This window comes from Schistocerca americana, chromosome 11, assembly GCF_021461395.2.
Source record: "Schistocerca americana isolate TAMUIC-IGC-003095 chromosome 11, iqSchAmer2.1, whole genome shotgun sequence".
In the NCBI taxonomy this organism is placed as follows: domain Eukaryota; kingdom Metazoa; phylum Arthropoda; class Insecta; order Orthoptera; family Acrididae; genus Schistocerca; species Schistocerca americana.
This window is the reverse complement of record NC_060129.1, coordinates 194154808-194173207: the sequence shown is the minus strand read 5'-3', so window position 1 is coordinate 194173207 and position 18400 is coordinate 194154808. Positions and strand designations below refer to the sequence as shown.

Sequence of the window (18400 nt, the reverse complement as noted above, 5' to 3'; positions counted from 1 at the left end):
GAATTTCTGCAGGAGTGCTGCGACAGTGTTGCCCGTATGAGGCTTTTCATTGTCGTGGAGCAAAATGAGCCCATATGTGAGATTGCCTGGTCGTTTTGATTTGATCGCATGGCGAAGGGTGGTCAAGGTTTGCGAGTAACGCTGGGCATTCTCTGTTCTCCCGTGCTGCAAGAAGTTAATGAGAAGGGGGCCATCATGGTCAAAGAAGAACGTCAGCATAACCTTTCTGATTTACCTCGGACTACGTCCAACTGTACGTGCGGAACTGGTTAACATCGCAGCCCCAGGAATTTTATGAGACAGCCACTTGTGCCAAGTGGGACAAGTGTCTCAGCAGCCAGGGTCAGTACTTCCAAAATACAGCTACAGGTTTCTGTATTTATGCCTCCAGCTCGTTTCTTTCTGAACGCCCCTTATACATGGTTCATTAATTATTATAGTGTTATAATTATTGAACTATATGAAATAAAATCGTCATAACTTCTGAACTGTTTGAGTTGGGACGTGCAAACTGCAGGGTTGGCTGGGGGGGATGCTGGGTATCAGTATGCGCATGGTATGGTTTGGTTTAACGAAGAAGCCCACTTTCGTTTCGATGGCTCCATCAATAAGCAAAATTAGCACATTTGGGGATCTCAGAATCCGCATTTCGCGATCGAGAAGTCTCTTCGCCCTCAACGGGTGACTGTGTGGTGTGCAGTCTCCAGTCACGGAATACTCGGTGCGGTATTCCTCGATGGCACGGTGACTACCGAACGGTGCGTGAAGATTTTGCAAGATGATTTCATCCCCATTATCCAAAGTGAACGTGATACGACAAGATGTGGTTCATACGAGACAGAACTCGACCACATCGAAGCAGGAGAGAGTTTGATGTCCTGGAGGAACACTTTAGGGACCGCATTCTGGCTCTGGGGTACCCAGAGGCCACTGGCATGGGCCTCGATTGGCCGCCGTATTCTCCATATCTGAACACATGCGACTCCTTTTTGTGGCGCTGTATTTAAGGATAAGGTGTACAGCAGTAACCCCAAAACCGTAGCTGAGCTGAAAACAGCCATTCGGGAGGTCATCGACAGCGTCCATGTTCCGACACTTCAGCAGGTCATGCAGAATTTCGCTATTCGTCTGCGCCACACCATCGCCAATGGTGGCAGGCATATCCAAAACGTCGCAACCTAAATCCGAATATCTGTTGTGACGTTTTCATGTTGAATAAAGTGTGTGCACGCCGTAGTTTGTAACTAATTTACGTTTTTTTCCGTATGGTTCAATAATTGTCACGCTGTATGTAAAATGTTGTGGGAGATATATACTCCCACCACCCTTAGGGGATGGGGGTGAGACGGCGTGACATGTAACAATATTCGACAACCACCGATAGTAGTGTCAGCCCCTGGTAGCTGAGTGGTCAGCGTGACGGAATGTCAATCCTAAGGGCCCGGGTTCGATTCCCGGCTGGGTCGGGGATTTTCTCCGCTCCGGGACTGCGTGTTGTGCTGTCCGTATCATCATCATTTCATCCTCATCGACACGCAAGTCGCCGAAGTGGCGTCAAATCGAAAGACCTGCACCAGGCGAGCGGTCTACCCGACTGGAGGCCCTAGTCACACGACATTATTATTATAGTGTCAGACCAGTACTTCTTACGGTCGCTAGCATCATGACAATGACAGTAACGATGACGTTTCACCCGTAGGCATGGTGGAAGTGGCTGGGGGTGGGAGCAGAGCAAAGACTCAACTATCCGCGTTCCTTCATAACGCCGTGAGGAATTTCTAACAATGTGGCACATGAATCACCTGCCGTCTGGAAAAACTTACTACGACAGTAAGACATGCCTATGGCTGACCGTTTGGGGAGAAAAGGCTTGGTATGAGAGCATAACTCAGGAACCAAATTTGGTATACAAGCAATAAGTCGGACAAATAAAGAAAACAATAATCACGTAATTCTACTCCACGTCGTGGCGGTAAAAACCCTACAGACACAGAGAAAAAAAAAACTGTCAAACTTTTGTGCAATTCATATAAGTCTACGTGGAAGAGTATTAGTGTGTAATTGTTACAGTAAATCAAAAAATAAAAGGAGACTGGAGTGGAGAAGAGGACTGTGAAGGAAGGAGAAAGATGACAAATTATGTTGTCAAAAGAATATATACGACTTTGGGATCTGTCTTACAAATGGAAAAGATGTATGATGGGGGAGAGCAGGTGTTGACGTGCATGGGTAGAAAAGGGGAATAGCAAGTAAAATGGAGACAGATAGAGGAGTGGAGGAAAGACTGTGAGAGAAGGTTGGTTAGTTAATTAGATTGCAACGTGTTTCATGGCTCATTCGTACGATACATCGTAATAACGTGGATTGAGCCAATTTGCAAGCGATTAAATTAAATCTCCATTTGAATATGGCTGTTTACCGACCAATTACAGGTAACAGCCACATGACGGTAAAATACATCTGGCCTAATAACAAACTAGATGGCTGTATTTACTCGCTTAGACAGACACGGCCGTAATATTAATTACGTAGGACTAAATAAACTTACTTGGCTCCCATAAAGTAAACAGGTAGCTCCAATTATAGAATCGGAGTAATGAGTAAATAAATTTTGCGTGGTATATAAAGTAACGTTTTCAAACCCAGTACTCTGTGAAGTGTAGCCTTTATGCCTCTGACCAGAAATAGCCACGCACGTTATAGGCTGTACGCACTACGGAACTAGCTGTGGAGGAACACTGCCCTACAGAGGTACGGTAGCAATCCTGTTCTGTATCCTAGAGAATTTTAACCTCTCTAGCAACGTAACAATGTATACACGAACAACTTCCCCTACTCTGCCACATAAACAGGTGTCTCGAGACCCACTAGATGGCGCTGCCATGGGTCAGACGGATATCAACTGCGTTTTATTAAAACAGGAACCCTCATTTTTATCACATATTCGTGTAGTACGTAAAGAAATATGACTGTTTTAGTGGACCACCTTTATCGCTTTGTGATAGATGGCAGTTTAATAGCTACAAACGTATAAGTACATGGTATTACGTAACATTCCGCCAGTGCGTACGGTATTTGCTTCGTGATACATTTCCCGTGTTAAAATGGCCCCTTTACCAATCGCGGAAAAGGTCGATATCGTGTTGATGTATGGCTATTGTGATCAAAATGCCCAACGGGAGTGTGCTAAGTATGCTGCTCGGTATCCTGGACGACATCATCCAAGTGTCCGGACCGTTCGCCGGATAGTTACGTTATTTAAGGAAACAGGAAGTGTTCAGCCACATGTGAAACGTCAACCACGACCTGCAACAAATGACGATGCCCAAGCAGGTGTTTTAGCTGCTGTCACAACTAATCCGCACATCAGTAGCAGACAAACTGCGCGAGAATCGGGAATCTCAAAAACGTCGGTGTTGAGAATGCTACACCAACATCGATCGCACCCGTACCATATTTCTATGCACCAGGAATTTTATGGGGACGGCTTTGAACGTCGTGTACAGTTCTGCCACTGGGCACAAGAGAAATTACGGGACGATGACAGAATTTTTGCACCCGTTCTACTTAGCGACGAAGCGTCATTCACCACGAGCGGTAACGTAAACCGGCATAATATGCACTATTGGGCAACGGAAAATCCACGATGGCTGCGACAAGTGGAACATCAGCGACCTTGTCGGGTTGATATACGATGCGGCATTACGGGAGGAAGGATAATTGGCCCCCATTTTATCGATGGCAGACTAAATGGTGCAGTGTATGCTGATTTCCTACCTAATGTTCTACCGATGTTACTACAAGATGTTTCAGTGCATGACAGAATGGCGATGTACTTCCATCATGATGGATGTCCGGCACATAGCTCGCGTGCGGTTGAAGCGGTACTGAATAGCATATTTCATGACAGGTGGATTGGTCGTCGAAGCACCATACCATGGCCCGCACGTTCACCGGATCTGACGTCCCCGGATTTCTTTCTGTGGTCAAAGTTGAAGGATATTTGCTATCGTGATCCACCGACAACGCCTGACAACATGCGTCAGCGCATTGTCAGGGCATGTGCGAACATTACGGAAGGCGAACTACTCGCTGTTGAGAGGAATGTCGTTACACGTATTGCCAAATGCATTGAGGTTGACGGACACCATTTTGAGCATTTATTGCATTAATGTGATATTTACAGGTAATGACGCTGTAACAACATGCGTTGTCAGAAATGATAAGTTCACAAAGGTACATGTATGACATTGGAACAGCCAAAATAAAATGTTCAAACGTACCTACGTTCTGTTACCAACTGTTCGTCTAAAACTGTGAGCCATGTGTTTGTGACTATTACAGCGCCATCAATCACAATGTGAAAAAAGTGGTCCAACTAAAACATTCATATTTCTTTACGTACTAGACGAATATGAAATAAAAATGGGGGTTCCTATTTAAAAAAAAAAACGCAGTTGATATCCGTTTGACCTATGGCAGCACCACCTAGCGGGCCAACCATAGCGCCATCTGGTTTCCCCCTTCAAGCTAGACAAGTTTCGTTCTTTGTAAATCTTTTTCGTTTGATGCTTATTTCGTGAGATATTTGGCCCCGTCACTATCAATGGACCACCCTGTACATGTCTTTCATTCACCTATTCAACACTGGTTTTAGATAAGCGTCCGTTTTCATATCGCTTCTTATCATTGCCAGTAAATACTTCTGTGGTGTGGTGTGTTGTGTTCAGGATCTATACCACTATACTTGGACTCGAATCCTATCGAGTTCTTTCTCTACATTATTCTCATTATATTGCATATATCGAAATTTAAAAAGAGCTGGCGTACGTTACACCGCGTGGAAACTACGTGCAAGTCTTTTCGCTTTTCTCTGCGATCGCCCAACGAAGATTCTAGTCTTGCATACCATCGTCGAACGTCCGTTGTGTTCAGTTTTAAGTTCTGATGACGGCCAGTATAGGCTAACAGTGGTTGCAGTATTGAAGCAAATGAAAAAATAAAGTTTCAACAATGTAGCTACTCACATCCTCAGATGGCGAAAGTCATTACTCCATAATAATGACACCTCTTTCCTGCCGGCAGGAATAATGGTGTATGTGTACTAAGTTTCATTACATTTCTCCAGGGGTTGCAGGGAAATACTGGAAGACTCTCTCTCTCTCTCTCTCTCTCTCTCTCTCTCACACACACACACACACAGACACACATACACACACAATTCCATCTATATAGAAGCAGAATGCTATGCCACCTGCCAATGATCAAGTATAATGCAAATAAATTTAGTACAAGAACTGAAGCTTGGGGAACTATCGTAGTTGACTCCATTTGTTTAGAGGGATATGCGTTGTGGCAACCGTGTCTGTGGCAGAGAGGCAGAAGTTATGTGTATTTTACGGAGATAGGGAGAGGTGTCAAGAGATAGCTTGAGAGGAAGAGTATGGCGTGCAGAATTCCAGAGCAGTGGAACTAAGTCCCCAACAGCTTTCCCTGTTCGGGAAATATTCTCAGAATACTGTGAAGACTTGTTTGAAAAACACCCCTGAGATATCGTGTCATCACTTTATTGGCGATCACATTGCCGTCTGCAAATTTGACAGAAAACGCAAATAATTTTGGTCCTAACACGGAGCCCTGGGGAAGTCTCCCATCTGGAGAAATGGTGGTGGTGGTGGTGGTGGTGGTGGTTAGTGTTTAACGTCCCGTCGACAACGAGGTCATTAGAGACGGAGCGCAAGCTCGGGTTAGGGAAGGATTGGGAAGGAAATCGGCCGTGCCCTTTCAAAGGAACCATCCCGGCATTAGCCTGGAGTTATTTAGGGAAATCACGGAAAACCTAACTCAGGATGGCGGGAGACGGGATTGAACCGTCCTCCTCCCGAATGCGAGTCCAGTGTGCTAACCACTGCGCCACCTCGCTCGGTCTGGAGAAATATATCGGTAGTGGCAATGGAGTCTGTGACGAAAGAGAAGCGTCGAGCGGTGTGTAGGGTATTGGGAGGGGGGATTTATGGATGGGGGGAGGCAGGGGGTCAGCTCGATGGGAGGGGAGGAGTGAAACACGCGGAACTGTGGAGCGCTCGGAAGATCCGCGGCATCGCGGCTGGCGTCACATAACACGCCGCCCGGGGCTTCTGGAAAATAATCAGGCGCAGGCGGAAGAGGTATTTGTGGGCGACGGTGCCAGCTGGCGGGCGTAGCGTGGCGTGGGGAACGAAACAGCGGCGAGGCAAGCACAGTCTGAAGGCAGGCGTGCGGCGGCAACAGAGTAGCACCAAGCTGCGCACATATTGTTGGTTAACAGGTTCACGCACCTCAGACCCGTGGTTACCAACATTACTCTTGAAGGAGGTCAAATACCTGCTCCAACACCTCCCTCCTCTATGTCACGCCTCCCACCCTCCTCCCTCACATATACATGGATACAATGTTGGAACTTGGCATCCCAACAAAACATTTCCCTGGCAGGTCTGTCTGTTCGGAAAAGAGTCGTACGTCACTTCTCAAGACTTCTTTTTAAAATACTTTTTGCGACATCATTTTATCACTTTACTAGTGACTGCTGAACCGTCCGCCAGAGACGCACAGAAAATTTAAATACACTACTGGCCATTAAAATTGCTGCACCACGAAGATGACGTGCTACACACGCGAAATTTAACCGACGGGAAGGAGATGCTGTGATACGCAAATGATTAGCTTTCCAGAGCGACACCTACAACGTGCTGACATGAGGAAAGTTTCCAACCGATTTCTCATACACAAACAGCAGTTGACCGGCGTTGCCTGGTGAAACGTTGTTGTGATGCCTCGTATAAGGAGGAGAAATGCGTACCATCACGTTTCCGACTTTGATAAAGGTCGGATTGTAGCCCATCGCGATTGCGGTTTATCCTATGACGACATTGCTGCTCGCGTTGGTCGAGATCCGATGACTGTTAGCAGAATATGGAATCGGTGGGTTGAGGAGGGTAATACGGAACGCCGTGCTGAATCCCAACGGCCTCGTATCACTAGCAGTCGAGATGACAGCATCTTATCCGCACGGCTGTAACGGATCGTGCAGCCACGTCTCGATCCCTGAGTCGACAGATGGGGACGTTTGCAAGACAACGACCATCTGCACGAACAGTTCGACGACGTTTGCAGCAGCACGGACTATCAGCTCGGAGACCGTGGCTGCGGTTACCCTTGACGCTGCATCACAGACAGGAGCGCCTGCAATGCACTCGACGACGAACCTGGGTGCACGAATGGCAAAAGTCATGTTTTCAGATGAATCCAGGTTCTGTTTACAGCACCACGATGGTCGTATCCGTGTTTGGCGACATTGCGGTGAACGCACATTGGAGGCGTGTATTCGTCATCGCCATACTGGTGTGCCGGGTGCGGCGTGATGATATGGGGTGCCATCGTTTACACGTCTCGGTCGCGACCCGTGGCTCTACCCTACATTCGATCCCTGCGAAATCGTACGTTTCAGCAGGATAATGCACGACCGCATGTTGCAGGTCTTGTACTGGACTTTCTGGATACAGAAAATGTTCGACTGCTGCCCTAACTAGCACATTCTCCAGATCTCTCACCAATTGAAAACGTCTGGTCAATGGTGGCAGAGCAACTGGCTCGTCACAATACGCCAGTCACTACTCTCGATGAACTGTGGTATCGTGTTGAAGCTGCACGGGCAGCTGTACCTGTACACGCCATCCCAGCTCTGTTTGACTCAATCCCCATGCGTATCGAGGCCGTTATTACGGCCAGAGGTGGTTGTTCTGGGTAGTGATTTCTCAGGATCTATGCACCAAAGTTGTGAAACTGTAATCACATGTCAGTTCTACTATAATATATTTGTCCAATGAACACCCGTTTATCATCCGCATTTCTTCTTGGCTTAGCAATTTTAATGGCCAGTAGTGTAGTTAAATCGATCGGTGCTGCAGCCATGTTCCTAGACGGGAGGAGCCCGTGTGTCATAACTTCCCCATCCGCTCCTCTTGGCCGCGAGGAAGCAGGCTTCCGGTCACACCCAGACACGCGGCAAGTGGTTTTGGTTTTGCCGAGGATGCGGTTGTGGCCGCTGGTCCTTATCACACAGCCGCAAGGTCAAGATGTCGCCTCTGACACAATCCCAGGCCGGTCTCCGCTCCGGGCAGGCGCTAAGCGCCGCCGACATTGCTCCACGTAGGCTAGACACGCGCGCTAGAATGTCCGTCGCCTAGACTTGCCGGTCGTGCCGTAAAAACCAGTTCCTCTCCTGTTTCTCTCTGCCCGTTTCTCGGCTGTATCCCGTACATGAGGAAAGCCCCGACGTTTAGCAGCAAACCTAACAGCACGCATTCTTCTTTTATTTTACAACGATGCGCACACCACCGTCATCGATTCGCAGTAGGATTTTCGAACACATACTGTGCCAACATTATGAAATACTTCGAAGAACACGGTCTCAGATCTCGTGTGAGTCAACATTTCGTTTTTGGTTTCTTTTGTAGAAATTATGGTCAACATTACTAAATTATACTCAACATTTATGACATGCACTGCAAGTCAAAACGACCATATATCTACAGTGACACAATGGGTTCTGTGCGGTATAGCTTCTGTGAAGTAATGCCTCGAACCCATCTCGGCATATTTTTGACGCTCTCTTTAATAGCCTACAACATTTTGTGGCAGTTGAGATATCTCAGTCAAAACAAGAGGTGAAAATACCTGGGAATACAGGCAAATAGATTCATCTAAAAGACGATCTTTTAACTACTGTTAATTCATTATAACATCGAGACACAGAACTTTCAAGATGATTCTCTCAACTGATCTCAACTCCGTCCGAACGGGTAATGAAGGCCCAACGGCACCGACCGGCCGCCGTGTCATCCTCAGACCACAGGCGTCACTGGATGCAGTCATGGAGGGCCATGTGGTCAGCACACCGCTCTCCCGGCCGTATGTCATTTTACGAGACCGGAGCCGCTACTCCGCAGTCGAGTAGCTCCTCAGTTTGCCTCACAAGGGCTGAGTGCACCCCGCTTGCCAACAGCACTAGGCAGACCGGATGGTCACCCATCCGAGCGCTAGCCCAGCTCGACAGCGCTTAACTTAGCTGATCTGACGGGGACCGGTGCTACCACTGCGGCAAGGCCGCTGACCTTCAAGATAATTACCTCGACAAAATGCTATTCCAGATACGTAACCGGCTAATCAAGTGCAATCTTTTCATACACACATCAATAACATGGTCGTCAATTTTCATTTTAGTCCTTTTACAGATATTTTTGTTTTTATATGTTTTTAAGCTTTTATCTCCAACTCAGCCACGTTCAAAATCACTGTAAATGTTTGCATGCGAATAGAATCAGCAGCCTCTGACGTTCCTCGAATTCTGCTTTGATCCACTGACTATTGCTTGAAATCGGTCTTCGCTGTCATTTGAAATTGTAGATTTCTATCCGATTGCATTACAACGTTATGAAATACGTGAAGAAAGCAATCTAGTGACATATAGCCAGCACTGTTTTCTAAATCCGTGCTGGCTATATGTCACTAGATTGCTTCCTTCACGTATTTCATAATTTCTATTGTTCTTGTGAAACACAACTAGCTCTTTACTCACACGGAGTGTTGAGAGCTACTGAAAAGAGATTTCAAATTGATTCCGTATTTCTAGAATTCCAGAAGACTTTTGACATCGACCCTCACAACCGTCTTCTAACCAAATTGCGCGCATGTGCAGTATACCGTCTCGATTTGACGAATGGATCCGTGATTTTCTGCCAGAAAGGTCACATAGCTGACGGAAAGTCATCGAGTAAAACAGAAGTAATACCTGGCGTTCGCCAAGGAAGTGTTATATGCCCTGAGCTGTTCCTAAGCTACATAAACGGTTCAGGAGACAATCCGAGCAGCCCTCTTAGATTGTTTGCAGATGATGCTGTCGTTTACCGTCTAGTAAAGGCATCAGAAGTTCAGATTGCAAAATAATTTAGCAGTACTCCGAAAGAGGGCGGACAAGCTTAGTGTACGCAGTCTCTTTCGTAGATCTGTTGCGTCTTCTACGTGTTATGCCAGTAAAACACGGTCTTTGGTTTCCCTTCTCCAGAACCTTTTTGTAGGGGTTCGTAATTGTAATTCCTAGGTATTTAGTCGAATTTACGGTCTTTAGATTGATTTATCGTGTAACCGAAGTTTAACGGAATCCTTTTAGCACTCGTGTCGATGACCCCATACTTTTCATTATTCACGGTCAATTGCCAATTTTCGCACCATAGAGATATCTTTTCTCAATCGTTTCGCAGTGTGTGTTGATCTTCTGATGACTTTATTAGTCGATAAACGACAGCGTCATCTGCAAACAACCGAAGGCGGCTGCTCAGATTGTCTCCCAAATCGTTTATATAGGTAAGGAACAGCAAACAGCCTATATATACCACTATCTTGGGGAACGCCAGAAATTACTTCTTCTTTACTCGATGACTTTCCGTCAATTACTACGAACTGTGACCTCTCTGACAGTCAAATAACAGTATTCGCAATACGCTTTGGTGACTATTCGCGCATATCACCGAATGTACTAGCACGATTATATCACTGCACGACACATAGTTTTGGAGTTATGGCGTCATAAACATTGAGCTGCGTGGAAAACTCGCCTCTGCTTAAAAGGGAGCGCAAATTACCCAGACTGTTCACCCAGTGTTTTATAATTTCATACCTTTCCTAAGCATTATTTTTCACTTACATGCCTAAAGTACAATGTTTAACACATTGATTCATTTGTAAATTAATGAGACGTCTGAAGACATTTTACACACACGAGTCCGGCTCTTTACAGAATCGTGAGTGGGAGGTTTACTGTTCTATCCTACTCTTGCATTAGCGAGGGGGCGGAGCGACACCGAGATTTCGTCCAGCCGCCCCCGCCCCCCACCACCCTATGGCTATCCATGTCAGTATCTCCACCTCCTGTTGGCGATACAAACTTGTTGACGTCATAATAACGCATCTCCTCCACCTTTCACTCGACTATCACGATGTCTGACCTCACCCGAGTGTCGTAACACGAACAACTCTTCCACTCTGGAACGCAGCAGCTGTCTGCGATTCAGCTGCACAGGAATATGTTTACCGGCTAGTATTGCCGGATGTAATGCGCAGTATGCAACACTGGACCTCTTCAACACTTTATCCTGTTTTTTTGGTCGGCTGGTTCTGACACACACACACACACACACACACACACACACACACACACACTAGCAGCAGTATCACGCCGCGTTTGCTTGTAGACACACGCAACCAGACCAAAGACGCGAATTTCCGTATGTGTAAAGTCCGGGGCCGAAAGTGTTTCAGCCTGCGAATGAAACACAAAGGCGCAACGCCGCCAGTGGCGTGTATTGGGTGCGCTTTTGAGAGTACCGCCCGTTTATACGCCCCTCTCACGGGGCTAACCGATCCCTGTGCCGTTATGAAATTACGTCCTTGATACGCTGCTAGAAGACGAATATTTTCAGACCAGTTGCATGTGGGCTGGACGGATAAACATCAGCGCAACTAACAAGGGAACTTTACAGCACTGACCCTTCTCCGCTTTTCTTCCAACTTGTAGGACTTCAGCGCTTGGGCGTCAGTTCCCTAAACTAGTTCGACGTTGTTCTGAAATTAAAAAGAAAAAAAAAACACCCTGAAGATTAGATTACCAAGCATTTTTTCGAATACAACATTTCCAGCTTTTCAAAGAAATCGATCGTCGCTTAACGGGTGGCGTGAAAGTCTTTTTGCAAGACGCTAGTCCGATGCTCACTGACAGCAACTTTTAACAAAAAATTTATTTAATATTAAATGCCAGTGATTAATATACATTATAAGCCCAAGAAAAAGAAATCGAGACACTATGAAGGAATTATCCAGATGGGACGGAAATGGAACATACGCATACAGGCACACCAATGATTACAGTTTAAGAAAAATTGGATTATTTAATAAAGAGAAAGAGCTTCACAGATTGCACAAGTCAGTAACGATTTGGTCCCCCCTGAGGCCGCGATGCAAGCAATTATTCGACTTGCCATTCATCGACAGAGTTGTTGGACGAAATTAGAGTTAATTTTTTATACCTTCAGCTGCTGGCGGGCGTTGATATATATGAACGGCGACAGGTGAAAATGTGTACCCCGACCGGGACTCGAACTCGGGATGTCCTGCTTACATGGCAGACGCCCTATCCATCTGAGCCACCGAGGACACACAGGATAGCGCAGCTGCGGGGACTATCTCGCGCACGCCTCCCGCGAGACCCACATTCTCGCCTTGTATGTTCGCAGACTACATTCGTAGTGTTCCTACCCAACACACTCATTACTCGCGGAAGACATCCGCACAGAAGAAGAAGGTCATGGCCGGTATTGCCAGAACTACACTCCTGGAAATGGAAAAAAGAACACATTGACACCGGTGTGTCAGACCCACCATACTTGCTCCGGACACTGCGAGAGGGCTGTACAAGCAATGATCACACGCACGGCACAGCGGACACACCAGGAACCGCGGTGTTGGCCGTCGAATGGCGCTAGCTGCGCAGCATTTGTGCACCGCCGCCGTCAGTGTCGGCCAGTTTGCCGTGGCATACGGAGCTCCATCGCAGTCTTTAACACTGGTAGCATGCCGCGACAGCGTGGACGTGAACCGTATGTGCAGTTGACGGACTTTGAGCGAGGGCGTATAGTGGGCATGCGGGAGGCCGGGTGGACGTACCGCCGAATTGCTCAACACGTGGGGCGTGAGGTCTCCACAGTACATCGATGTTGTCGCCAGTGGTCGGCGGAAGGTGCACGTGCCCGTCGACCTGGGACCGGACCGCAGCGACGCACGGATGCACGCCAAGACCGTAGGATCCTACGCAGTGCCGTAGGGGACCGCACCGCCACTTCCCAGCAAATTAGGGACACTGTTGCTCCTGGGATATCGGCGAGGACCATTCGCAACCGTCTCCATGAAGCTGGGCTACGGTCCCGCACACCGTTAGGCCGTCTTCCGCTCACGCCCCAACATCGTGCAGCCCGCCTCCAGTGGTGTCGCGACAGGCGTGAATGGAGGGACGAATGGAGACGTGTCGTCTTCAGCGATGAGAGTCGCTTCTGCCTTGGTGCCAATGATGGTCGTATGCGTGTTTGGCGCCGTGCAGGTGAGCACCACAATCAGGACTGCATACGACTGAGGCACACAGGGCCAACACCCGGCATCATGGTGTGGGGAGCGATCTCCTACACTGGCCGTACACCACTGGTGATCGTCGAGGGGACACTGAATAGTGCACGGTACATCCAAACCGTCATCGAACCCATCGTTCTACCATTCCTAGACCGGCAAGGGAACTTGCTGTTCCAACAGGACAATGCACGTCCGCTTGTATCCCGTGCCACCCAACGTGCTCTAGAAGGTGTAAGTCAACTAGCCTGGCCAGCAAGATCTCCGGATCTGTCCCCCATTGAGCATGTTTGGGACTGGATGAAGCGTCGTCTCACGCGGTCTGCACGTCCAGCACGAACGCTGGTCCAACTGAGGCGCCGGGTGGAAATGGCATGGCAAGCCGTTCCACAGGACTACATCCAGCATCTCTACGATCGTCTCCATGGGAGAATAGCAGCCTGCATTGCTGCGAAAGGTGGATATACACTGTACTAGTGCCGACATTGTGCATGCTCTGTTGCCTGTGTCTATGTGCCTGTGGCTCTGCCAGTGTGATCATGTGATGTATCTGACCCCAGGAATGTGTCAATAAAGTTTCCCCTTCCTGGGACAATGAATTCACGGTGTTCTTATTTCAATTTCCAGGAGTGTATATACTTATATGGATATGGTGACCTGCACGCGTCTAGAACGAAATTAGAATTACTTTTTAATACCTTCAGCTGCTGACGGGCGTTGAAAATGTCGTCTTGGGTGATACCGTGCCCAAATCTCTCCAACTGGCGCGTCAGATGGTCAAATTCCCGAGCTGCTACGAGGACCCTACCTTTAAATACTCCAAACATTCTCAAGTGAGGTGAAGTCCGACGAGCTCGCTGCCCAGTATAGGGTTTGGCCAGCACGAGGGCAAGCCGCAGAAACCCCGACGTGTGCGGGCGGCCGTTATCTTGCTGATATGTCTTTTCTACGAAGCTGGTATAGCCCGCAGCTCGTGGTCGTGCGGTAGCGTTCTCGCTTCCCGCGCCCGGGTTCGATTCCCGGCGGGGTCAGGGATTTTCTCTGCCTCGTGATGGCTGGGTGTTGTGTGATGTCCTTAGCTTAGTTAGGTTTAAGTAGTTCTAAGTTCTAGGGGACTGATGACCATAGATGTTAAGTCCCATAGTGCTCAGAGCCATTTGAGCCTTTTTTTTTTTTTACTGGTATATGCAGGCGTATTCAAATACAGCGATATGTAAACAAGCACAATACGGCGCTGCGGTCGGCAACGCCTATATAAGACAACAAGTGTCTGGCGCAGGTGTTAGATCAGTTGCTGCTGTTATAGTGGCAGGTTACAAAGATTTAACTGAGTTTGAACGTGGTGTTATAGTCGGCGTACGAGCGATGGGACACAGTATCTCCGAGGTAGCCGGCCGTGGTGGCCGAGCGGTTCTAGGTGCTTTAGTTCGGAACCGCGCGACTGCTACGGTCGCACGTTCGAATCCTGCCTCGGGCATGGATGTGTGTGATGTCCTTAGGTTAGTTAGGTTTAAGTAGTTCTAAGTTCTAGCGGACCTGATGACCTAAGATGTTAAGTCCCATAGTGCTCAGAGCCATTTTTCTCGGAGGTAACGATGGAATGGAAATTTTCCCGTACGATCACTTGACGAGTGTACCGCGAATATGAGGAATCCCATAAAACATCAAATCTCCCACATCGCTGCGGCCGGAAAAAGATCATGCGAGAATTTCGCCAACGACGACTGAAGAGAACCGTTCAAAGTGACAGAAGTGCAATTGCTGCATATTTCAGTGCTGGGCCATCAACAAGTGTCAGCCTGCGAACGATTCGGCGAAACATCATCGATATGGGCTGTCACAGCCGAAGGGACACTCGTGTACCCTTGATCACTGCACGACACAAAACTTTTAGGCCTCGCCATGGCCCATCAAAATCGCCATTGGACTGCTGCTGACTGGAAACTTATTGCCTGGCCAGAAGAGTCGTTTCAAGTTGTGTCGAGACGATGGAGGTGTGTAGGTATGGAGACAATCTCATGAATCCATGGACCCTCCATGTCAGCAGGGGACTGTTCAAGCTGGTGGAGGCTCTGTAATGGTGTGGGGCGTGTGCAGTTGGAGTGATATGGGACCCCTGATACGTCTAGATACGACTCTGACATGTGACACGTATGTAAGCACCCTGTCTGATCACCTGCATCCATTCATGTCCATTGTGCATTCTACTGACTAGGGCAATTCCAGCAGGGCAATGCGACACGTCACACGTCTCTACAGAGTGGCTCCAGGAACACTCTACTGAGTTTAAACACTTCCGCTGCCCACCAAACTGCACAGACACAACATTATTGAGCATATCCAGGATCCATTGCAACGTGCTGTTCACAAGACATCTCCACCCCCTCGTACTCTTACGGATTTATGGACAGTCCTGCTGGATTCAGCACTATTTCAGACATTAGTCGATTCCATGCCACGTCGTATTGCGTCACGTCTGAGTGCTCGTGGGGGCGCTACAGTATATGAGGCAGGTGTAGCAGCTTGTTTGGCCCTTCAGTGTAACCATAATTTTTTAGTAAAAGCAATATTTCTTTATTTTAATAACTAATGACACGAAAGCAAATTTCAAATTCGATACAGACACGCGAGATTCCTTTATATCAGTAACACTATCCTTACAACTAAAAAATTATCTTATTTTCTATTTTATGTGTCTCATATTTGTAAGAAATGTTACTTTATTTTAACTGTTCATATGTTTGTGCGATTACGAATTAAAAATGAAAAGATGTATGGAGTCTTGTTGAAAGGTGTTGACACCGCGAAGAGCGGTCAAGGTGTTGGGCGTCCACGACTCTTCACAGAACGCGGAGGTCGCTCGGTTGCCCGCTCTGTAATGCGAGGCAGGCGGCGATGCGTGTCAGAGTACAGGGCCGGTGCAGGAACAAGTGTTTGAGGGCACAGTAATCACCGCACACTGTCCATCGTGCGGCCCCGATGCGCAAGGTCACTGATATTTCCATGTCGATGCAACGACATCGTCAGTTACAGCTGCAGTGGGCACGAGATCATCAACATTAGACCAACGGAAAGGTGTCGTTGCTCGCGCACGAATCTCGTCTCTCCTCACACCACGTCGATGGTCGTATCGTTATACGCCCTCACCCTGCTGCACTTTACTCCAAGCGTTCTTATGCAATGGGGAACAGTCAGCTGTGTTTCCGCGGCACCTGTAGTGCTAATGCACAGTCAGAGCTGTGAACTACGTGAACATTATCGTTTCACGCTCGTTATCTTTACTACGTAAATCTTCCAACGCGACGAGAAGCTGCCGGGAGGACGTTCGCGACACGCCCCTCTGCCGGGCAGCCTCTGAGCGGCCGTAATGAACGGCTCCTGTGTGGCGAGGGCCGCTCCTTATTGAAATCGTACAATGCGCTGGGGCCGCCATTCTTCCTCCGCTGCCGGGTCCTTCATTACGGCAAGTGATCCTCTGCCCCCGGCCTGAATCATAATTAAGTAGCAGTAAGCGCCTGCTGACGCCGCAACCCGCGCCGCGCCGCCGCGTTGCGGGTAGCGCGGCTTAAGGCGCGCGCCAGGGCGTGGCTTCCTGAGATCACCAGAGCGCTACGGAACAGAACGCCTTCTCTCTATCCGCGTCTGCTCTGCAAAGGGTTTCATTCAGGGAGCTTCAGCGATACAATAATAACAACGGTCCGTAGCGTCCCACATTCTGCTCTTCCCAGCCTCCTTCACACTCCCCCCAAATCCCCAAAATACAGGGTGTTTCAAATCATCCGATCATAACTATTATGTTATTTGAGATATATGCGTGAAAAACGTACAGTTGGAATGAGAAAACTCTCCAGTTTTACACGGTTCCCGCTAGGTAGCAGCAGTGTGCGCCCACTTCAGTTCTGGCCCTGCAAGACTGTTATAAGGCTTTCACACTCTTTCTGACCATATATTTATGTGTGTGTGTTACTTAGTTGTAAACGATAACTGTTTACAACGTATCACACTGGTAGCGAGGGAATCGACACGAACAGTTCGATAGAGGACACTTGAGATCCATCAAGCAGGGAAACATCCTCAAATTGGCGTACAGAAACCACGTAAATCACTGCGCATGCGCACCAGGCGATATGTTCAATATCCTGTCGACCTCTTACGCCAGCGGCTTAGGCGGCTATTCTTCAAAATTATTAATTTAAACTTTCCCGTGAGTGTTATGAAAGGAAAAAAAGACGTTTGTAAACGCTATACAAAAACTGATTACGTTTATAAACCCTTACGTTTATTAACCCTTCCAAGCGCAAAAGTTCCGTTGTGAGAAGGCCAGACAAACAAAATTATTCAACACTTACCTCTCCGCTGTTAAAATTCGCAATATTTTGAGGTATAATTTACACATACGTCAATTTTTTTTTAATTTTATAAGCGCAAGAAGTAGAGAGGATATAAAATGTAGACTGGCAATGGCAAGGAAAGCGTTTCTGAAGAAGAGGAGTTGGTTAACATCGAGTATAGATTTAAGTGTCAGGAAGTCGTTTCTGAAAGTGTTTCTATGTAGTGTAGCCATGTATGGAAGTGAAACATGGACGATAAATAGTTTGGACAAGAAGAGAATATAAGCTATAAGAATGCTGAAGATTAGATGGGTAGATCACGTAACTAATGAGGAGGTATTGAATAGAATTGCGGAGAAGAGGAGTTTGTGGCACAACTTGACTAGAAGAAGGCATCGGTTGGCAGGACATGTTCTGAGACATCAAGGGATCACCAATCTAGTATTGGAGGGCAGCGTGGAGGGTAAAAATGGTAGAGGGAGACCAAGAGATGAATACACTAAGCAGATTCAGAAGGACGTAGGCTGCAGTAGGTACTGGGAGATGAAGAAGCTTGCACAGGATAGAGTAGCATGGAGAGCTGCATCAAACCAGTCTCTGGACTGAAGAGCACAACAAGTGCAAGAACAAGAGGTTTATATTTTCATAATCATGTATTAGCATTAACAATCATTTCAGCCAAACTCTATCACGGCACACGTGTGCTCCAACTTGAGCAGCTTTTCTAGGCCAATTTGAGGCTGTTTTCCGGCCCGGTAGATCACGAGTGTTCTCTATCAGGCTGTTAGTGTCAACTTCCCCTACAGCACTGTGGTCCATAGTGAGCAGTTGTCGTTTACACTTCGTAACATAAAATACAT

General features: G+C 47.6%; 1 protein-coding gene across 1 annotated transcript in view; it reads right to left on the bottom strand.

Annotated features, from left to right (window-relative positions):
* Positions 1-18400, bottom strand: part of LOC124553582 (basement membrane-specific heparan sulfate proteoglycan core protein) — a 799417-nt gene that overhangs the window by 631258 nt on the left and 149759 nt on the right. The gene's annotated exons all lie outside the window — the stretch shown is intronic.